Source organism: Tympanuchus pallidicinctus, unplaced genomic scaffold (genome assembly GCF_026119805.1).
Source record: "Tympanuchus pallidicinctus isolate F22 unplaced genomic scaffold, pur_lepc_1.0 scaffold1, whole genome shotgun sequence".
Taxonomy (NCBI): Eukaryota; Metazoa; Chordata; class Aves; order Galliformes; family Phasianidae; genus Tympanuchus; species Tympanuchus pallidicinctus.
The window spans coordinates 32,102,633-32,123,001 of NW_026294618.1; the positions used below are offsets into that span (position 1 = coordinate 32,102,633).

Consider the following 20,369-nt stretch of genomic DNA (forward strand, 5'->3'; position numbering starts at 1 on the left):
GAACATATTTTGCCTTCTTTATATCTTACTCATTGTCTCAGAGTTCACAACAGCATGACAGAGATATCAATTCAATGTCTAAAACATAGTACAGTGAATCATCTGTCAGAAGAATTACTCTCCCTGAAAGAAGTCATTCCATATGAATTTTTATTTTGCCTGAAATGTATCAAAAAATGTCATACTCATATTCAAAAACTACTTTCAAAATAATTTTGCACTTGCTTTTGAAATTATTTGCTAGATGAAATTGACCTTTTTTCCACTTGGAAAACCATTGGGAGCGCATGGTACTATATAAGTCACATATCTTAAGGAATAAGCTTTTTCCATTTCAGCATAAACTCTCAACTATCATAATTACAAATTTTGTTTTCTAAGTATGTGATAGCTACTTGACCTTCATTGGATTTATAAAAATTCTTCCCAGTAGATTTGTTTTTGGCCAGTGCTCTAAAATAAACAGAGTGGTGCAAACACTGCCAAAGTGAATGTGTTTCAAAGAAAAGAAAGAGAGATATTTTTTTAATTGTGTCCTGCAAGCATTTATCCTCAATCACCTGACCCAGAATGCTTTGCTCTATCTCGCATATCCGGCTGTAAATTATTTGTGCATTTCGATACATGCTGTTGCTTGGTACTATGCCTTTATGTAGTTCAAATGTTGCCAGACATTGAGAAAGAGCACTTACTGTTCCCATATGCATCCTATAGTTCAAGCAGCACGTACTCTCCAACAGAGAGGTTGCTTCTCTCTAGGCCCATGAGATGCAACTGCAAATGGCAGATGTATTTCAGCAGTTAGCTCCCCAGGCAGATCTGGGAAGAGTTGGAGAAAAGAATTTGCAGAACGAAGCCTTAACATGTGGCTGTCTTTCTTATTGAAAACAAACATTTGACTAAGAGTTGAGAGAGAAGTCTATTCAGGAAAGCAGACTTTGACCTCTTCAGAGAACTTCTTGGCAGGGTGATATGGGAAAGGTCCTGGAGGAAGGAGGAGCCCAAGAAGGCTGATCAGTATTCAAGGACCATATTTTCCAACAGGCAAGAATGCCAGGAGGCCTCTGTGGATCTACAAGGAGCTCCTGGACTTTAGCACAAGAAGAAAGTCTATAGAGAGAAAACAGGAATCGGTTACCTGGGAAGACTTCAAAGAAGTTGTCCTAGCAGCCAAGGATCAGGTTAGGAAAGCTAAAACCCAGACAGAATTAAATCTAGCCAGGGACATAAAGGGGAGTAAATTCTACAGGTATGTCAGTGATAAAAGGAAGGCCAGGGAAGATGCGGACAGTCTCCAGAAGGAAACAGGAGACCGACTCATGAGGGATATGGAGAAAGTTGAGGTACTCAATGACTTGTTTGCCTCAGCCTTCACTGGCAAAGGCTCTAGCCACACTGGTTAGGCTGCAGAAAGCAAATGTAAGAACTGGGAGAAGGACTGCTGTAAGTGAAGATAAGGTTCAAAATCATCTAAAAAACCTGAAGGTGAACAAGTCCACAGGACCTGACCACATCCATCCAGAGGTTCTGAAGAAATAGGTGGATGAAATTACTAAGCCACTATCCATCACATTTGAAAGGTTATGGCAGTGTGGTTCCTACTGATTGGAAAAGAGGAAACATAACTCCCATTTTCAAGGAAGGAAAAAAAGAAGATCCAGAGAACTACAGACCAGCGAGTCTCATATCTGTCTAGCAAGATCAAGAAGCAAATCCTCCTGAGGGCTCTATTAAGGGACATGGAAAATAAAGACGAAGTGATTGCTGGTAACCAAGATGACATTAATAATGACAAGTAATGCCTGATAAATTGGTGGCCTTTTACAATAGAGTTACAGTGTCAGTGGATAAAGAAAGAGCAATTCACAGAATCAGAGAATCATCAAGGTTGGAAAAGACCCACAAGATCATCCAGTCCAACCATTCACCAGTCACCAATAGTACTAACTAAAAATTATCCCTCAACACAATGTCCAAACATTCCTTGAACACCTCCAGGATCAGTGACTCCACCATCTCTCTGGGCAGGCCCTTCCAGTGCCTGACTACTCTTTCAGAGAAGTAGTATTTCCTAACATCCAGCCTGAACCTCCCCTGATGCAACTTGAAGCCATTCCTCTAGTCCTATCACTAGTTACACGAGAGAAGAGGGCCAACACCCAGCTCACTACAACCTCCTTTCAGGTAGTTATAGAGAGCAATAAATTCTCACCTGAGCCTCCTCTTCTCCAGACTGAACAATCCCAGCTCCTTCGGCTGCTCCTCATAAGGCCTGTGCTCCAGACTCTGCACCAGCTTTGTTGCCTTCTTTGAACCTGTTCCAGGGCCTCGATGTCTTTCTTGCAGTGAGGGGCCCAAAACTAGACACAGTACTTGAGGTGCAGTCTCACCAGTGCTGAGTACAGGGGAACAATTACTCCCCTGTTCCTGCTAGCAATTGATGTCATCTACTTGGACTTGTGCAAAGTGTTTGACATTTTCCCACGTAGCATCGTGGTTGCCAAATTGGAGAAAAAATGGATTTGACAGATGAACCACTTGCTGGTTAAGAATTAGCTGGATGGTTGCACTCAGAGTTGCGGCCAATGGCTCGATGTCCAAGTGGAGACCACTGATGAGTAGCATTTCTCAGGGATTGGGGCTGGGATCAGTATAACTTAAGATCTTTGTAGGCAACATGGACAGCGGGATTGAGTGCACCCTCAAGTTTGCAGATGACACCAAGCTGAGTGGTGCAGTTGACATCCAAGATGGGAGGGATGCTATCTAGAAGAACCTGCACCACATGAGAATTGGTCCCATGCCAACTTTACGAAGTTTTACAAAGATAAGTGCAAGGTCCTGCAGCCGAGTTGGAGCAGTCTCAAGCACAGATAGAATTTGGGTAGAGAATGGCTTGAGAGCAGCCCTGAGGAGAAGGATTTGGGAGTGTCAATTGGTGAAAGATTCAACACAAGCCAGCAGTGTGCACTTGCAGCCCAGAAGGCCAACCAGATCATAGGATATGTCAAGAGAAGTGTGACCAGCATGCTGGGGGACATGATCCTGTACTTTGCTCTCACGAGACCTCACCTGGAGTTCTGCATCCAGACCTGGGGCCTCCAACACAAGATTGACACGGATCTGTTGGAGCAGGTCCTGAGGAGGGCCACAAAGATGATCAGAATGCTGGAAAACCTCCCCTATGAGGACAGGCTGACAGAGATGGTACTCTTCAGTCTAGAGAAAAGACGACACCGAGGGGGACCTCATAGCAGCCTTCCAGTACCTGAAAAGGGTCTATGGGAAAAATAGGGGGGGGAAACCTTTTTATAAGGACATGCAGTGACTGGACAAGGGAAAATGGTTTTAAACTGGAAGAGGGTAGATTTAGACTAGGAATTAGGAAGAAATTCTCTACTGTGAGGGTGGCGAGACATTGGAAAAGGTTGCCCATTGGGGTTGTGGATGCCCCCTCCTTGGAAGAATTCAAGGCCAGGCTGGATGGGGCTTTGTACAGCCTGGTCTAGAGGGAAATGTCCCTGTCTATAGCAGGCGGGTTGGAACTAGATGATCTTTGCCCAACCCAAACCTGTCTACGATTTTATGATTCTAAGGGTTGTCCTCTTCAGAGCACAACACATGATTCAACTGCATTGGAGTTGCCTTGGCTTAACAAATACATCCTGAAACATATACTGTGCATGAGTAGATGCCATGCTAACACTTCAAGATTCCACTTAGACGGCCCCAGACATCACCTGTTATAGAATCATATAATCATAGAATCACAAGGTTGGAAACGACCTATAAGATCATCCAGTCCAACCGTCTCTTCATCACCATTGCCACCACAAGCACTAAACCATATCACGCAGCTCCTCACCCAGGCGCCTCTTGAACACTGCCAGGGACAGCGACTCCACCACCTCCCTGGGCAGCCATTCCAGTGCCTGACCACTCTCTGAGAAAAAAAATTCTTCCTTATGTCCAACCTAAACCTCCTCTGATACAACTTGTGGCCATTGCCCAGTGTCCTGTTCGTTGCCTGGGAGAAGAGGCCAAATCCCTCTTCACCACAACCTCCCTTCAGGAAGTTGTTCTTCAGTTCTCCATTTTAACTCTTATTTATTTACAAAAAAAGTGGAGAAGAAACAAAATTTTCCCCATTGTGGATGTGGAAAAGCATTTTTTACTTTTCCTTTTTAAAACAGAGGGGAAACTAACTCACATATAGGGGCCTTTTACTGTCTCTGATACAAAACAATGTTATTTTTTTTGTAATATCTGCATCTGGAAAAAATAAAAAAATTCTTCATACTTTCTCAATTCCTCAGACTTTCAGAACACCAGTAAAGAATTTCTACATCAATAGGAACCTTTGTTTTTTCATTTACATCACATGCAATGGACATGTTACGCATCTGTTATTAATGCATAATTAATACTAGTATTATGAAAGTAAATTAATGTTATAATTTCCAAGCTGAAAGATATATCACCTGGTACACTGCAGCTAACTGAGGAGATACAGTTATGATAATGTTACTACCAAATGGCCTTATGTTTGTCAGTTGTAAAGCTGACACCAAATCTCACATTAATTATTTGCTTGAAACAGAGCCAACTGAAGATTTGCCTCATCCTTCTGGGTTCCTGAAAGCTATCAGCTGTTTCTTACAAGTGACTCTGCTGTTTCCCAGATAGAAGGTTCATATATTCAGTATCCAGATGCTTACAGAGCAGTGTAATAAGAGAACACACATAAAAGGGCTCTTTTCCTGATGTAAGCGCCCTACTTCCAGGGATCAGTGGGACTGTCTGACACTAGGCTTACATCTAACGAGTACAAGAAACATCCACAAATGGACCTAATCTTCATTACTCTGTCCAGTTCCTTTCCAGATCTGTCTATACTTCTGGCCTCCACCATGTCCCAAAGGATTCCTACAATTCAATTATGCTGAATGCAGTTATTATCATAAAGATTTTCCTCTGTTTTAAAACTGCTGCAGGACAATTTCAGTGAGGCCCACTAGATCATCCACAAAAAATGAAGACTGATCACCCCCCTTGCTCACGTTTTCTACATCACTGATGATTTAACAAGATTTCAACACATCCCTTCCCAGCTCTGCTTGCCACAGTTTACAAGATCCTAATTTCATTTACTTTCAGATGCCTGTCGTATGTTCTTCTATAGAGAAAGATTGCCTTTGTATTCTGTCTGATTCATACACTTGTTTTTAATCGAGCAGTTTTGCAAAAATAATCCAGTCCGTGTAAGGTTAAGAGAACAATTTCAAGGTCAGAATAACTCTCGCAACATCTTCAATGTGATATGTTCCAAAACTGAAATTTCTTCCAGCACTTCACACCAGTTTCCCATATATTGCAAACCACAACCTTTACAACAAAAGCTTTGTAGGGAAAGATTTGGTGTTGCATAGAATACACTAGAAGGTCTGCATCACCTTAGCAGACAAAAAGAAGAACTTATATGCCAAGGCTCTCTTCCTTCACACCTGAAATGAAGTTTCTGAACTGTAGTAATTTTACCTTCTAATTTGGGAGTAGCATTAAGATTCTGTGAGGAACAGAAGTAGGAGACCTAGATACTCGATGTTATCAATTAGAACATTAACTCTTATGACTAGAAGAAGGAGTACATAGGTTTTTAGTATATGATTAGCACAGGAAAAGGAAAATAACCAAAAATATGGGTAGGGAATACCTCAGAAATTTACTTCTTAATATACATTTTCCACCCAGTGTCTGAACAGACAAAGATCTGAGTGGATTAATGACTTGTCACATAAATTCTGCATTTACACGGCAGGAGAAAGGAATAAAACTTTTTCTACTAAGGCTTTATCAAAATAACCCTGCCTTAATCCCAGCCTGATGCTCCTGATGTTGTGTTAAGGGCAAAGATACACCAACGCTGTTGATTTTTTCAGGATTCCAGTATCTCATACCTTGTTCCCTGTGGTCTGACCGAGCAATAGCGATGTATTTTGCTGTCTTTGAGTTTTCTTTAAAAGAATTCTCTATAACGCTCCCTGCATTTCACTTACTTTCCTTCTACTCTGTAATGCGGTTCTTTACCTCAGATAGAAAAAGATGAAATCAGTGCATCAGGCCCATCACTGCCTGTCTGGGTAATATGGTATTGCTGAGCTGAGTACTGTTATGCTCATCAGCATCTGTACTACTCTGCCAAGTCACATCAAGAGCATTAGTCTCTATTGCTGTTTTTCTTGTTTGGAGAGTGTTGTTTTCCGTATTTCCCGCTCATTTTGTAGTTGCATATAGTTTAGTTTTCCCTCAAGAGTGCTAGAACTGTATTTAATCAAATTTGAGTACCTCTTATTATTTCTCATTGGTACTATTAAGATGAAATTAAATTAAGTGTATGTTTTAACTTATGATTTACATAAAATAGAATCATAGAATCATCACAGAATCGTAGAACTACAGAATCACAGAATGTCTTGGGTTGGAAGGGAACTCGAAGATCACTTATTTCCAACCCCCTGCCATAGACAGGGTTACCAACCACCAGCTCAGGTTGCCCAGGACCTTATCCAACCTAGCCTTAAACACCTCCTTCTATATTTTAAATAAAAGAGGCAGAAAAAAATTAATTATGTGTATAAAACTAATTAGTGTTTGCAGATATAAGCCTCAGGAGGGATAGAATAAAATCAGTATGTGGTCATGGAGAAGTTAAATTTGTCTCAGGTTCAAATATGTCTGCAGTCGCATCTGTAACATGTCTGCTTTTCTAAAAATGTATTCCACTTATTTCATTTCTTTCTGTCTTCTAATTGTTGAGGAGAAGAAAAAGAAAAATCAGACTTCAGTTAAACCTTTGACACTACAAGAATACTGAACAGTGTACAAATAAAACAATGAAATAATTCCCCACCACTGTTACACAGCCGTTCAAGAACAGGTATCGTTGAACATATGTCTATAGCACAATTCATCTGTCCTCTTTTTGCCTCTGCACATCACTGGTAAAACTTCTGGTATGAGTTGCTGTTTAGAACTACCACATTACAGAAAAGTTTCATGATATCTGTATGAGAGCAGTGACCTGCAGTACCATAAAGGTACTGGCTCACTGCCACAAGAGAGAGACATTCAGCAGACTGAAGTTTCTGATCCAAAGGGGAGCACGTGATAAAGAAGTGAAACAGACTTATAAATTACACTTTATAGGGTCAGTGATATCTGCACAAATTTATCAAAGTGGTAAAAAGAATTTGGAGGTCAGTAGAACAAAGAAAGCATATGTGGAGGTGTGCAAAACCACCATTGTGGTTTTGCACAGCTGACAGTCCTAACATTCCTGCTTTGGATCAAGGGAAGGAGAGTAATGCCAGAAGAGGTGGTTCCGGGAAGCATCCAGGACATGACCACAGCATCAACAAGCATTTTAAAGGAAGGGAGAAATTGTTGATTTGGATTGGGAGTTTGTGCTTTTTCTCAAAGTGAATGAAAGGGGAAAGAACACTTTAGAAGGTGTGAAGAAAAAAGTATACTTTGATTTATGGTGACTCGGTGTCTGTGCTTCTGAATAACTCAATTTCTGCTACTAATAGAGGAAAAGAAGTAGAATGGGCTACATTATCTCCTCATTAACTCTCCATTTCATTGGGACAGTTGATTCACTTTTGAATGTCACAGAAGATAGGCTGTGAGCAAAAGATTGCATCTGAAGTTATGAGAATATTACAAGAGGAGACTCTCTTTATGTGTGTGTGTGTGTGTGTGTGTACATGAAGAAAGGATTAGAAAAGAACGGCTAAAAGAACAACAGAAACTGAGATTGAGAGGATATTAGAAGATGTCATTATAAAAAAAAAAAAAAGTAGATTCACCAGTTTTTTCAAATATTTCCCAATGTCAGGGCAAATTCATATCAATCTCAACATAAGACTGGACTGGAAAATACCTTTCTAAAACAATGTCTTCTGTCACAGAGCTAAGAAAGGATCATGTCAATAAAACAGGCTTTTTGTTGTCTCCCTTTCGCTTTTCATCCTGCTTACAAAACAGAATCTTAAAAAAAAAAAATCAAAGGTAGAATCACGATGTTTTTAACCATATACATTTACCAACAATGATGAAGTGGCGGATAATGACTATCCTATTTATGTACCAATAAACTGTAGAACTGGCAATGTAAGTATTTGAGTAGCAGTGTGCACAACATATGCAAAGATATGTGAGGAAGAACATTATTGTAGAGGAAAAAGTTTACAAATATAGTGTGCTTACCACAGCTGAAAGAGTTTGGACTGAGATGAGAGTGAAAAGAGTGAAAAAGGAACAGTCATAAGAAACAGTTATACATCTCCAGGGCAGGATTAGAAGGCAGAACAGGAAGCATTTATGCATAAAAAAAAGGAAAGTTGTAAAAAAGCCCAGACATTGATCATGAAGATCTCATTTATGCTGACATTTACTGGAACACAAGTGACAAGTAAAAGCATGTTCTCAAAACACTCAAAGCTCTTTCCATATGGAGCTTTCTACAAAAGCAACCAAACTGCAGTTTCTAAGTAAGGCTGAATTCTGGGCTTTATCTACAAGAGAGCACGTAAATTTTCTGAGCAAGCTTTGAGTGAAGGAATTTGGAGGCTGGAAGTGTTGCAACAATACATTTCCAAAAGCCCAAAAGAGTTAATTGCCAAAGTATGTTAGCAGCATCTCCATTTTTAGATCTTAGGTTTAATTGCAATAGATGCCCATAGCTGAATGTTATTGTCATCACCATAAACATGAGGAATAACTAAGATGAGAGGAAAAGCAAAAAGAACACTTCAAAATCTTTAGTAGTAAATAGGTTAAGAAGAAATTCAAGAAGTGTGAACCGGAAGTTGATTAGGTGAAAATGTGTAGTTGAAACTACAATATTCACTTACTCTTGATAAATTCACTGTCCCACCAAATATCCTGAACTTAGACCAGACCCAAAATATCTTTAAAGGGAAAAACAAAATGGAAAAATTCAAGAGTTTCTAAACAGCACTGAAAGGGCTAGCCAAAGGGAATAATCATTGACATTGCTCCTGTAAATACTTCCTACCTAGGTTAGATCTGACAATTTCAACCAACAACTCTGCAACTCAATTAGCAGCAATGTTCACCGCTTTATTTAGCTAGTGATTCTCTGTTCAAGTATTTTACTGCAGTGAGGTCATCCAGATTTCTAAATGCTCTCCTAATCAGATGCGGTCCAAAATCTTGGAACAAGGGCAATAAAGCAGTACAATGTTCTACCTACATAACTAAGGTAAAACAAAACTCTTTTTACAGACTTCAGTTCAGTTTACAGCCAACTCTTTTCCATTTGCCCTTCTGTGTCTGTGTCTTTTCCTGTATTATGGCAAGTATTTGCAGAGAACTAACATGTAACAACAATGATATTTAAATATTTAGAAGTATTTATCAAGTAGAAAGTAACCTCACCTTGGAAAATTCTGATGATAGCAGAAGGAGAAAAAGAAAAGTGACTTGTTCTTCTTTAAGTCCTAGGGTCAGTACCTCATTCTTAAGCAAAGTGGTTGAGAAGTGTTGTAGAGAAGGAAGAGGAACTGGGGCAGTTCAATGCCTTCATACAGTGTTTCCTTGGTAAAAAGAATGGTAAGAAAGAGCTTGGGACAAAGAACTCCTCCTACACAACGCTTGTTACTGGAATGCTGAAAACAATGAAAGGTTAATGTTATCACTTAAAAAACTTACCATGGTTTAGGATTTTTCCAATAATGCAAAAAAGGGTCATTAAGAGGTTCAAATAGAAAACACAAATTAAGATGCTGTATTAATGACAATTATATAAATAACTTAGACTGTGTATTTCATCTCATCAGTTACACTACTAGATCTTTGCACACTGTTCTTTGCCAAAAAAGCCCTCATCTTTAAATATCACTGGCTATAATTTATTTCAGAAAAAAAAATGCAATAAATAGTCAAATAAATGCATAAATATATATTATGTATGTGCAAACAAAAGCTTACAAACTGAACTCATGTCTGAGGAAATCTGGACAAATACAGATCAGTGTGCTAAGAAAAAGCTATTGATCAAAGTAGAAGAAAGATTATTAACCAAAGTATACAAGAAGATAAACTACTCCTCAAGGTTAACTTTTTCCATGAAGAAAATTGGTGTCACTACAGGATGCATCTGGACTTAAAAAAAAAAAAAAAAAAAAAAAAAAAAAAAAAAAGTGATAAAAACATTTGTAGGAACAGGAGAGAATAATCTGACTCAATGACGTACCTAGCTGTGCAAAGTAGGTATTTCATCTCTCTTTATAACCAATAAAAAGAACCCGTGTATAATGAAAACTTTAAGCAAAGAAGGGTATCCACAGGTTGCATGCCCATGTGCTTGCAAGCACTTCATATGGTGCCAGTTCCACAAAACTAAGGATGTATCTACCAAACGTTTTCAAGATCGGTTAGCCCAGATAACTTGAGCTTAAGACTCATTAGAGCTACTGATATTCATGCATACTAAGCTCTGGAACACAAGAAAAATTTCAAAGGAATGACAAACTACAGGCCATTTACCAAAATAGCAGCACAAGTTTCAGGGTCACTTGGCATTAATATCAAGCAAAGTGAAGCTACAGTTGACATAGGATAGTATTCATGACAAACTAAAGCAAAACAAGAAGTTTGGAAGATAATCAGTACTAATCACCATGGTTTTATTGAAAAATGGTCAAAGAAACAGATCTGATTTTAATTTTCGAGGGGAAATTATATATTTGAAAGACATCTGTATACTTTTTATATTTAGACTTATGTAAAACATAAACCATTTCTGTTTACCAAACAAAAACACCTCATCAGTGATACAAGTTAACAAATAGATAAATCACACGTAAAAAAAGTAACAATTTATCATTTCATTGGGAGCATTCAACATAATCAATAATAACTTGATAGTACATATTACAGATTGGTGATGAAGTTTACTGATAGAGTAAGAAGTCTTAGTCATTCAGATCTCTGAATCATTTATGTATGTTTTGCTACTTTGATACAGAGAAAAACAACCATACATCACAGAATCATTGTTGGAGGTCATACTTGGATCTTATCAACTCCAGTCTCTTGGCCAGTGTACAGTAACCTACAGTGCAAAGCCAAGTCAGTTGTGGGTTTGTGAGTGTCTGGCCACTCATTCTCTTTCTACAAGAAAATGTTAAGCTCAAGCTCAATACCAATTTAATGTTGTCCTTTACACTTTCAATTTTCCCATAAAAATGTCTATGGATATTTAACTTCCAGAGTCTGGGTAAAGCTATTGAACAATATGGGCCTCAGTGTTCATCCATTGCATTTATTCACCCATCACAGTACTCATCAAAGCCTAGTAGCCTGGCCTGTTTTAAGCCACACAAGAGTCCATTCATCCAGTCCTCATGACCTTCACCTTCTAAATGAAGATATTGACAGAAGCAGTATAAAAACCTCACTGAAGTCAAAATATTGCATCTACTACTCCCTGCTCATCCAGCACTGAAAGTATTTGACCATAGAAGGCATGCCTCAAACTGTCTCCTTGTCTTTGATGTACTTGGAAATGAATTAAAAAAGAACATAGTCCATAATATTGCTACGAACTGACATGAGGTTCTCTCACCTATAGTTCTGTATTGGCTGTAAGAAAAAAGAGGAAAGACTATTAGGGTTTGTCATGACGACATGCAAAATGGTTTCAAACTAAAGGAGGGGAGATTTAGATTGGATATAAGAAAATCTACAGTAAGAGTGGTGAGAAACATGTTGCCCAGAGAGGTGGTGATGCCCCGTTCATGAAGACACCCAAGGTCAGGCTGTAGTAGGCTCTGTGCAACCTGATCTAGCTGTAGCTTTTGCTGTTCACTGCAGAAGAGTTGGACCTTTAAAGGTCCCTTCCAACTCCTATGAATCTATGAAGAAACCACAAATCAAGCAAGATGATAGAATAACTCCTTTTGCCCTTTCACTCTTACAATCTTAAATTTTATAGTGATAACAAAATTACTCTGAGCATGCTAAACAGAACAGCCAATAAATCTGTACCAGAATATCAAATGTAAATCTTCTGATACTTCTTTCAGAATATCTGGCCTTCTTTCAGAATATTTCTACACAGAGTATTGTAAAATGGAAGACCTTTCCACTAAATAAATTAGAAACAGATCATTTTTCATGTGGTAAGACACTAATACAATGACCAAAGTATTTAATGTAATACATAATTTAAGAGTCCTGCCTTTAAGTCAATCTGCAGCTGTAGACAAAAACAGAAACAGTGCTATGTTGTATTACTGTAGTAATAAAAAGGTCACTCGGATGTTTATATAACAAGGGCTAGGGTTGAGAATTAATATTTCCTAGTGATCAAGCAGACATCCACTCAAATTACAGTACAAGGAGAACTTAAAAAATTAATTAACACTTATTTGAATAAAAAAATCATACAATTTTCATAGGGAAAAAAAAAAAAAAAAAAAACAGCAAATAAAACCAACGTAGAAGTAGCTCTTTTGTTGCTGTTGAAATGAAAAAGCAAGTTTCTGTGCAGCAGTAACACATTACTTCCTTGATCCATCAATAATGCTTCAGATATTTCCCAAACAAAAATATTAGTGACTGGTAAATTGGCCTTGGTGAATATTGGTCCAAATCACAACACCAAACACAGAAAAAAATTGAATGTATTTAAGATTTCTGCTGCTTCAGTATTGTAAGATTTTCAAGCTGTTAATGCAATCTCATAGAAGAGCGTTGTAAAATCCCCAGAAAGTCTCTGGTAAGAAAATATCCTAAGAGATATCCAAAATGTTATCCCAAAACATTTTCCCTCACACCAGGTTGCGCGCATCTGGCCATCCAGTGTACAAGTAGTTTCTGGATGGCATGCCAAATAGGGGACAAATGTAAAGCACACAAAAAAGTGTAGAGAACTGCTCCATTGCAATTCCTGGGGAGAGGAATGGAGAGAAGCAGCATTAAAAAGAGAGGATAAATGAAGGAAGCATAAAATGGAGGGGGAGATGAAGAAAGTGAGGTCAAATCACAGTGTTTAAAGCTGTAAGAAACAAGGTTTTGTTAACTTCGCTGTTCAAAGAACTCCTTGTTTTTTAAAAGAGCAGCAATGCCCACATTCACCTCAATGCCAGGTTACCTTTTGAAAGGTTAAGTCGCAAATGGCCCTCTTCTTGCTTGGCATTGTTGCCAGGCTAGAATAAAGGGGGAAGCTTTGAACAGAAGGACAAACGTGTCTCTGTCCCCTCACATCAAACACAAAGGAAGAGAACAAGACTATAGCTAGATTAGAGAACACAGGAAAAGGACAAATTCAGTCCCATTAGCCAGCAAGACTGTGGGAATGATGCAAGGATAGTAAGACATACATCCATTTAGAGCCTTTTAGACCCCTCGGCACTACTATAAGGATACTGATCTGATTTACAGTACAGCCCCCATTCAAAGAGTGTGAGTGAAATTTGAGTCAAACTGCTTTGTTTTTCCTGCTTGCCTTCCACAGTCAAAATTTCCTTTGCTGTAAATTACCATAGATAAAAAAGATGAGTCTTAAAAATTAGCATCTGATTGCCCTCAAATTAAACCCATGCTTTTTGCCGCAGAGCTCAGTCCAAGATCAAGGCAATGCTGTCAGTTTTACTGAAGTATTTACACAGTTTTACTGAAGTATTTCATTAGAAAGATGGCAAATAACTTAAAATCTTTTTTTTTTTTTTGTATCAACCCCTTAGTAGCATGAGCATCAATAGGTAATTGTATACTGAAATCCCACAGAAAAAATCAGTGGGTGAATTTCTCAGCATTCATTTTCCTAATATGTTATTTACCTTAGTTTAACTAATATTAAACACACAAATCCAGGTGGTGAAAACTGGCATCACTCCACTGCAAAATGTTTCTTTGCTTCTTGTAACCTAAATGAGAATTATAAAAAAAGTTCAATGCTGTGGGTGGTGCACAGATACTGCTGTGAACAGTAAGTCTTCCAACTGATTTAACATCGTCATGACTGTTCTAGAGAAAAGCTCTGAGCAAGTGAAACGTGTCACTGGACTGCAACAAACCAAACACAGGTGTCCAGTGCTTAAATAATTCCATCTGGTCTTCAGCTGACAGATGAGAAGTACAAAGGTCTTCTGTAGGCCTTCCCTTCTTCCTGCTATCCCTGGGCAACAGTTCAGGTACCTCTGGTGAACAGTGCATGATGAGATACCCCGTGTGGAGGCAGCTGAAAGAAACTGTAATAATTAGGACCCAAAAAGTACAATTCTCCTATTCTCAGTCAGTGATCTAAACACATCCTTGGGGGGAGAAAAAAAATACTCCTTCTCCTTCTGGAATAACACAGATAGATACTCTAATGGAAAGAGACATTCCTATAAATAATAATAATAATAATAATAAATATAAAAGATGAACTGCATAAAAATCAGAAAGACATGCATACACTTACAAACCTCATTAAGCCATGACAAGACGATACTATACATTTCCTGATCCTCTCTAGTTGTCACAGTAGTCAAAGGAATTTCTGGACTGTATGTGAAAGGCACCCTATGACAAAAACAAGAGAAACCATGGACTTTTCATTTAGTAAAGATTCCTAAATTTCAAAGAATATTATCAGCGGAATACTTCACATTAATTTGAATGTATTATTAAACATTGTCAAATTAGATGGAAATTCAAAGAATTGCAATAAACACTTTGAGAACAAAATAGCTGTTAAAAATATATTCTAGTATATCCAGAGTGAAGAGTAGAGGGCACGTAAAAAGAATGAGAAGAAAATTTGCAAACTTATCTAAATTTTTAATAATTTAGAGAACTAGTGTCTGTAAACATCTTGAATGTAAAATAAGATTAATAAAATAAATTGTTTGTTCTCAGTCTTCTGCAGCCTATTGCACAAAATAGGCATGCGCACGATTGTCTGCAAGCTCCTCTCTCACTTCCTATCTTAGCTCCTAAATAACACAGCATGCCATAGCATCTCCTTATTCACAAATAGCTGTCACATCTCCATAAGTCATCAGTAACTTGAAATATAACGCTGCAGCATTGACAGTCATATGTTTTGCTTTGTTTCTCATTGCCTCTCAAACATTTCAAATATTTTTATTTTTCTAATTTAGTCTGCACATAAAACCTCAGTCATTTCTGCCTTACAGGCCCAAGCGACTCAGACCTTCGATAACACTGCAGCAAATTCCACCTACACTACACCAAGTTCATAAAATTTATTTATAGGCCAGTGTTTGCTGAAGGTAGTAAAATAAATAGAATATTCCATTACTATAAGTACTATTTAGAGCTTTCTGATGTCAGATAGTTGCTGATAACCTGAGTAAGCATATGTAGATTTGCACAGATTACAGACAAATAATATCTAGAAAATATAAATGAATATAAAAATACTTTAATCACACAAAAAAGCCACAAAAAGAACTTACAAATTTTTACCATTGTTTGAATAGGGTGTGGAGATAGAGTTTTGTCTTGGTTTATAACATCTTGCAGTAAAACAACAAATTGCTGCTTAGCAAGTTGGTCTTGTAGTTTATTCAGCTCTTTCCTCTTATTTCTACATTTAGCTGTGATTTTTTTTCTCTAATTTATCCTTTTTTTTTTCATCACTTCTTGTCTCTTTGAAGCATGGATTCAAATAAAAAATAATAACAAAGGGAAATGGCTCTCCTTCTATATAAAGAGTTCAAGGTGAAAAGATAGCTTTCTAAGCTGTATTGCTGACAGACTAATTTGGAGTCCACAAAATCCATTGAAAATCTCAGTAGTTTCTGTACTATGCAGAATCCCTTAGACTTAAGCACAAGGAATAAGCAGAAGATATCTCATGTTAGGATATGTAGCTTGATTAAGACTCAGTGATGACTCGCAATTTGTTCTTTTATTTAAACAATTCCATATTTACATGTACTGGTAAATAAAAATAAAAAGTTGACTAGCATGGGCAGAATACTTCTTGCATTTGTGCACACCTGCCTCAATCTTCTTTGCGGAGAAGAAAAGAATATTTAGTTCTTTTGAAGGTATGATTGTTGGCCTAGCAATATATGTCCTTTGAGAAAGTCCTCTAAGTATAAGTCATATATTTACACTTCCAGCTTGGTTTTGTCAAAATCGTCCAGACTCGCCACCAGTATTCTTTGTTTTCTCCAAGTTCGTGAGCAGGAGAAAAGACTGATTCCTTTTCAACTTCTAATTAAAGCTCTTTACTCTCAGTCAAAGCTGAGGTTTGAGGCCCATTCTGCAGTTTTAAATAGCTAAGGAACTGCCCACTGGTAAAATACAGTGTAAGGATTATTGCTATCAGTGAATGAGCTTGAACAAAGCCCACTTGACTTCACATCTGGCTCTGCTGCAAGTCTTTATGTAGCACATCAGAACCATCTCCTTCTTCCAGGAAAATCTGACTCCACTAAGCTACACAATGCAGTAGGAGATATGAGAAAGCATAGTTCTCTGAAGAGAGGAAGGCAAAACTAAAGTTCTCTTTCAAATTGTGTTTTTAACAGTTGGCTTATTAAATGGACAATATGTACTTTAAGAAGTTGCATTGGGGCTTAAGAAAAATAAGCCATCTGGTTCAGTCTTCATATAGAAAGCCATTTACTGCATGTGCTCTGAAAACAGCCCAGCTAAACAGGATGAAGAGCTATTTAAAAATGAGTAGTTCTAGTACTGGAATCCAAGTCAAGAGAATCAGGCCCAAAACATGTATGCACATGGGGTGTGCAGTGACCAAAAACATTTCTATTTCCATGTCTAAACACAAAATGCTGGTACCCAGAATGAAAGGATTCTCAGGCCTTATTCAGTGTTCTCTAGATTTATTTCACTGAATTTGCATAAAGCATGTTTTCTTCTTTTTTGACCAGGGGAGAGAATTGATGAGGAGTTAATTTTTCAAGCATTCAGGTATTTATTTTTAATTAATTTTATTCATTCTGTCTTTATTATCCTTGCATTTCTCACCATTCTACTTCAACTGTTTCAGAACAGGAATAGAAATTCTTTTTTCCCCGCTTTTTTTTTTTTTTTTTTAAAAGAAAACATTTTTCTTATGTCTTTGATCATAAAGTTAATAAAATTAAAACATTCTATAAAGAAGGGTTCCTTCAAATCTTTCAAATAATTTGTCTTGCAGGAAGAACATTAACAAAAACATATAGAGACTTTACCCATTAGACATCTGTGGGCTACTGGCTCACAGGAAAACATGAGAACAGATTGCAGTGTGATTTCCAAGAAGAATTCAAGATGCTTTATGTCCATTTTGGACAACTACCACAGAGGCATTAGTGTCCGCCAAAGACAAAGATACACAATCTGTAAGTGATAGATTGCATCATCACCTGAAGTAATAATTGATGTCCAGGTACTGCAACAGGACAGATCCAATTCCTCAAAGTCCTTCTTATCTTACAGCTCACACACAAGAACATGATGTGCAGCTGAGGACTTGGCGCTGACCAAAAAAGAATAGAAGACTTCCAGCTGGATCTGTGAAACACTTCTTTTCATCAAGGAGCAGAGTGTGGTTAACGTCAAAAGAAGCATTCAAGTGTACTAGCAGAGATCTGACATTCCCTTGTAACCAATACATGAGAAGTGAGAAGCGTCCAGTGTGCAACAATACCCAGCTATCCAGTGAAATCTCAGAATAACAAATTTGCGACTAAAGTTTATGAAAGTAGGAAGAAAAAAAAAAAGTAAAAATGCCAAGCAGTTTTGTACAGAAAAATGTTTAAAAAACCTCTAAAGAGATTATTGGTAAATGACCAGTTAAACCCTTATTTTTGTCCTAAAAATGATGCTGCATCATAGGATCAGATATATTCCAGAAAAAAAAGAAAAAGAAAATGAAAATGATAAATCTTCAGCTGCACAAAGGTTAAAAAAAAAAAAAAGCTGCGAAGACAGACTAGTAAACTAACTATACCTTACATGGGAGGCTTTTGAAAGACAGATTTTGTTAATGAGAGTAACCAGCTAAAGCAGTGATGAAACGCAATCATTGTAATGGTTATCATAGAAGACATCTTCAGTGGAAGGACTGCTGCTAGTCAAACTCTGTGTGTGAAATGGGGATCAGTGTCTGCGCCAACATATATGTTCCAGCCAAGTATTCACTGCAGTCTGAGGGCAGAACACATACAGAGAGGAAATGAAAGATGTGAAGAGGAAACACAGACAAGGCTGGTCACTAATCACATACTTGAAATCCCCTTTAGGACTGACTTATCACATCATATTGAGAAGACTATGCTTACTGGGGACATAAGCAGAGAGACTGTTAAACCTTTTATTTTTTTCTTTTTTTCTTCCCCTCATAACAGTGGAAAAAGTCAAGATTGCATGGGGGACGGGGAGATAAACGGTACAAATAGCAAAGAGAGTTGGCTCACATCCTCCTGAACTCTTGCCATAAACAATGTCTGGGAATGGCCTGAGGCTCCTCCAGGATAGAAGCTGTGCTTGTTCCAATGGGAGAAAACTGAAATTTCCAGCATTAGCTCTGTGTGAATTACAAGGTCAAGCCGCCCAAACCTGTGCTTTTCTGAACATCTGGAGGGAAAAGAACCGAAATGCCCACATCTAATTTCATCACTGCTATTGTCTCAAATCCTCTGTGAGTTTCAGAGAAGGCTGACTCAGCAGATCCAACAGATGCCCTCAGAAGAGCCTGGGAAGAATGCTGGGTGGCAAATACAGAACACTGTTCTTAACCTTTATAATACCCAAGCAGTCCAAATTTTCCCCCCTCACCTTGCAAAATCACTGATAACACCTTAATCAAGTGACACATTGATTTGCTTTCAAATATACTGTTTGTGAATATCCTGAGTACAAGAACAGTTTAAAAAACTGTTTTCAAAATATAGAGCGACTGTCCCCAGTAGTTACCGTTCAGATGATGGGAAAGTGATTTTTTAATGCATCCTGCATTCCCTTTATAAAAGTTACATCAATGTAATATATCTCATTTTTCAAAACAAATGGTATGCTTAAAACTCCAGTTATACACCAGGAACACTGGAAACACTAACAACATTTGGATTTTATAATGATGAATTAACAAGTAAACAGGAAACCATTGTTTTGAAAGTCTTGTAATGCAGATAAGGAATGAGAGAATTCTGGCCCACCATCTCTCTCTTCACATACTTCTATACATACCTAATAAATAAACCTTACATAAACACATATATGTTTGAGCACACACATACATAAAATGGCTCAGTGAAACAACTTCCAGACTAGTTTAAATAACAAACAATTTCAATTGAATAGAATAGTAGGATAGCACAGTTAATCTTTCTAAAAAGTATCCAAATAAGTTTGCGCAAAAAAAACCTTATATTTTTCTTCTCTCTGCTCCTTGCCAAGACAAAGTTTCATTCCAGTATCAAATCATACATCTGTTTTTCCCCACAGGGTCTCTATCCATTTAATGCACAGGATGGACTGTTCTCAATGAAAAAACACTTAATGAAAAAGGATAAAAACATTTAAATGTTTAAATATGTAGGCTTGCAGCTTATTTACTATAGCATTACTGAAAATCTGTTCTGAAGACAAAGTAACTTTTATTAAAGCTTATTTCCACAGAGTTCATCAGCACAATAAGTATTTTATATTAAGCAGTTATTATTTAAACAACAATGAAAATCCATACAACAAACAATTAATTAGAAAAAATAAAAGCATGGGCTTAAGCTCACAACCAACTACAAAAGCAACCTTCTCTCTTTCAGCAGTCCCCCATCCCTGAACTTCATCTATAACAAATGAGGAAGAAAGGAAGAAGAGAGCAGCTGCCGTCATTGTGCAGCCCTGATTCACCCTCTGAACACTGGGCATACTTGGAAAATCAAATGGAAAAAAGTGGAAAAGATGATTAGTGCTCCTACAGTTAAGAATCATATCACAGAACTGTAGAACCTGGAAGGGACCTCTAGAAATCAACAAGTCCAACCCCCTGCAGAGCAGCCCCCCACAACAAGCTGCACAGGTAGGTATTCCGGTGGGTCTTGAATATCTCCAGAGGAGAATCCACAACCTCCCTGGGCAGCCTGTTGCAGTGCTCTGTCACCCTCATTGTGAAGAACTTCTTTTGCATATTGATGTGGAACTTCCTATGCTCCAGTTTATGGTCGTTTCCCTTTGCTCTGTCCCCACAGACCGCTGAAAAGAGGTTGGCCATGTCTCTTTGACTCCCACATTTAATACACTTATAAACAATAATCAGACCCCCTCTGAATCTTCTTTTCTCAAGGCTGAACAGACTCAGTTCACTCAGT

At 37.9% G+C, this 20,369-nt stretch overlaps 1 long non-coding RNA gene across 1 annotated transcript; it reads right to left on the reverse strand.

The window, feature by feature from the left end:
* Positions 1–9,694: 9,694 nt before the first annotated feature.
* LOC128077741 (uncharacterized) lies at positions 9,695–14,277 on the reverse strand. Its single transcript, XR_008205165.1, has 3 exons — positions 13,872–14,277; positions 11,444–11,670; positions 9,695–10,183 (listed from the first exon to the last, which is right to left on the reverse strand). It is a non-coding gene; the product is annotated as an uncharacterized LOC128077741 (long non-coding RNA).
* Positions 14,278–20,369: the final 6,092 nt, after the last annotated feature.